The sequence below is a fragment of the Crocodylus porosus genome, unplaced genomic scaffold, assembly GCF_001723895.1.
Source record: "Crocodylus porosus isolate Cpor-Errol unplaced genomic scaffold, CroPor_comp1, whole genome shotgun sequence".
NCBI lineage: Eukaryota > Metazoa > Chordata > Crocodylia > Crocodylidae > Crocodylus > Crocodylus porosus.
Window position 1 is genome coordinate 43,437,549 of NW_017728931.1, and position 3,584 is coordinate 43,441,132.

The 3,584-nt window shown below is 39.9% G+C and overlaps 1 protein-coding gene across 3 annotated transcripts in view; it reads left to right on the forward strand.

The window, feature by feature from the left end:
• The window catches only part of TBXAS1 (thromboxane A synthase 1), a 363,475-nt gene that overhangs the window by 117,039 nt on the left and 242,852 nt on the right, over window positions 1-3,584 (forward strand). The gene's annotated exons all lie outside the window — the stretch shown is intronic.

Genomic DNA, 3,584 nt, shown 5'->3' on the forward strand with positions numbered 1-3,584 from the left:
TTTTTTACCATAAAACAGTGAAGTGTTCATCAAAGTTTAAAGGAAAATTAAGACAAATTGGCAAAATACCATGAATTTGGATTAACATCTTCCATTCCACATCTGTGCAAGAAATATCCCTTTTTAAAACTTCAAGAAGTAAAAAATAGAAAAATATGCACCTTTCTGCCCCGTCTCCCAGCTATAATTAACCTCTTGATGCTAAAAAAGGTCATTGTTAGTAATTCCACTTTTCTCTGAATCCCAGGTTAGCTTTGAGTTCTGCATTGTTGCTTTAATAGGGTTAGAATTGCGCTTTGCTTTCCTGGCATATTATCTCAAGTGGAAATAATGACTGCTAGGTATTTTGTGATAATTTCTGTCCACCCTTGGTATTTCCAGCGTACTATTATTTCAACCTGAGCAATAATGTAAGTGTAAACAATTCCCAAAGTGTCCTGTCCCCACCCCTCATTCATTTTTTCCCTGAGATACTTGTGTGTGTTAAATACCAACATATACAAAAATTACAAATGTGCCTCTCAGATATTCCTGCCAAAAAGCTTTATTCGAAAAGAACACTTTTTAGTGCAGGCATCACTGCTAGGAATACTTGGCCTCCTGTTCCTGATGGGATAAATCTGGTGCTTCCCCACTATATCACATCAGTAGACCACAGTTATCTTTGAAGGTTGCATAGGATGAGGTGGTGAAACGCTTCACAGAGCTTTGTGGACTAGGCCAGGACTTTACATTTGGTATTGAACTGAGGCAGAGAAGAATGCAATCCTCAGAACAGAGGTGGAATATCTTTGCCAGATTCTGTTTAATAAGACATTGGCTTACTCCAATTAGTAGCCTTCTTGTAGCAGTTGTACTCAGCCTTAGGGGAAAATAAGCTGCAGGAAGCAATGGTCATCATGAATCTCTGTGGCTGATCCTTGTCTGAGAGGGAATGACACAGTCTTCTGGTCAGAGAGGGGAAAATATTCACCACTGTGGCACTTTGCATGTCATAAAATAGTAATGAATGGAAGATGACTCTGAGGGTTCATATTACAAGAATGATTTATGGTCTGACAGTCTAAAATGATGGTGATGTAAGAACACTGGCTTTTAGTTCCTTAGTGCATTCCCCCCCACTTCTGATTAAAATCATGTTTATTTTCCCTAAGTGGAAATCAAGCCTGCTACTTTTTAACCATCTGCTTACCCATTCCTCTGGGCATCAGTGATGGCAGAGGCTAAATCAACAGAGAGAGAGCAATATAGTTGTCCGCAAGTTAATGTCTGAAGTGGTTCACTATCTTCCTGAATTATCTCTTGTAGGATGAGAGGAAGCATTGAGCCTTGTGAAACTCCACATCACGTGTACCTGGATAATGATAACTAGATGTCTGTCATGCCTATCATGTCTCTCCAGGATGTGGCAGATAGGAATGATTTGGATCTAATCTACGGCTGCCCAATTTACTCTGGCAGTTTTCTACATGTGTATTTAGCACGGTGTGGCTAGTAGTGCCAAAAGCGTGTAGAGGGATCTTGGACTATCAGCTGAGAAGAAGCATCCCTTGTCCACAGCCAGAAAAAGTTCTTTATGATAGTGTTGGACATTTCTAGGTTGCATCCTAGACAGAGGGATCCAGAAGGTTAATGGACAATATATACTCCTGTTGAATTATCTCAGGAAAATGAATCTTGGGTACACCATGACTGGCCTAATTTAAGTTGCATTCATTGATCTAAGAACATGATTGCATCCCCTGGTAGCTGGCTTGGTGTCTCTGGGGATATATATAAAATATGAGTGTGTAAATATACATACAAATAAATATCTAAAAATTTAACCAGTGCATATTACTCCTTCCCCTTCACTCTGTCCCTTCTATAAACTTCTTGCAGTTCTTGTGAACACAGGTAGTGAATGGTATGTGGTAGCTGTATGTCTTTGTGACCACACTAGGGCATTTGGCCTCACAGATTTGGAAAAAAATATGGTATTTTGCTTTTTCCAGACTGAAAACTGCTTCCAAATAAGCATAAAGAGCAATGATCTTTATTTCCATTGTAGTGAAGTGAGTTGAATACAAATCTTTGAAACTGAACCCTTTTTTTCTTCCTAAGGTCACTTGAATAGTCGGAATGATACCATCACAACTGTTTTCTTTTGTGTGTGAATTGGTTTCCTTGACAACAGGATGTCAAATCAACTTTTCAGCTTTAATCAAGTCAAAACAATATATCCCTTCTATTCCAAAAGGCCTCAAGTCATAGAGAATTATTTCAAGGAAGGTTTTGTAGGTCATAATACCATTTTTCTTTGCTCCGGTGTGCAGAACCAAAGGAGAAGTAATGCCATTCTTCCTTTATATAGAGAGACAATGCAAATAACCTCCAGTTGTGAATGTGCACTGTGAAAATTCCTGTCTGTTTTCATATAAGGAGGGCCCAAGATGGGGGGGCATATGAGAAAACGAGCTCTGAGGTTCAGTACAAAAAAGAGATGCATCATTCTGGTTCCCCTGGGAAAAAACATGAATTCACATTGCCAACCTCAGTACTGAAATGCTTGTGTCTCTCTGTGAAGTGCCTGTTCATAATTCACTTATCCTGTAGTGCCTCCTGTGAAGATGCACATCGTAATATCTGCAAATGCTTCATGCAAAAACCATGAAAACCATTCTATTCTGAACACCCCTCCCACACACACGTTAGGTGGCTTTTTTTAATTATTGCCCTTCTTACCTAGGACACTTCCAGGAAAGTAGGATCTTAGTTTCTGTGGAATTTACCTTCTGCAAATTTTCTCAGGTAAACCTCCAGCTTCTCATAGTTACACCCCACTGAAATGTGTCATATCAAATGAAAGATATGACTTCTGGTGGGAGATAGGTGCCCGTAGCAGGTAATATTTACAAAACAAAGACTCTGTGGCTAAGAAAGGTATAAGAGGGAAGGATGGGAATGTTGTACAGAATCAGGAAACTAGTAGTATTATATAGGCTATTGGCAGGTCTTTGGATGCTGTGAGTTTATTTTTTACGTATAAGCTGCATGGGCAGTAGATTTTTTTTTTTTTGCATTTACACCATCATTACATACACGGTACCATAATTTCACATGTGTAATGAAGAGGAGAGGTATGCTAGAATAATAAATAGAAGTCTAGTCTGAAGAGCACTCCTGGAAAAGTGCAGATAAACAGTATGATATCCAAATAGGGAGGAGATGGTTACAACTAAAATGAATTTCTCCCCTTCCACCTCTTCCCCTTCCCCATCCCCCATCAGAATTCCTGTTATGTAGGAAATTACAAAATTTCTATATTTCATTTTAGTATCAGAGGAGGAAAAAAACTTCCCATGGAATGAAAGAGTCAGAGATATTCTTGGAAAAATTACAGCTAAATATATTTTAACTTTTAACTGTTTAACCCTTTTACCTTTTTTCAAAAGGTACCTGCGGGGGCTGCCTGTCCCTTTTTCAGGCTCTGGGGCCCAGGAGCATGGCCCCCTCCCCTTGCGGGGTCTGCTCCCTACTGGGGTCTCTGGCACGCCAGCTGGAGGAGCTCCAGGCCACAGTCCAGAGACTGCGTGCCATCAGGG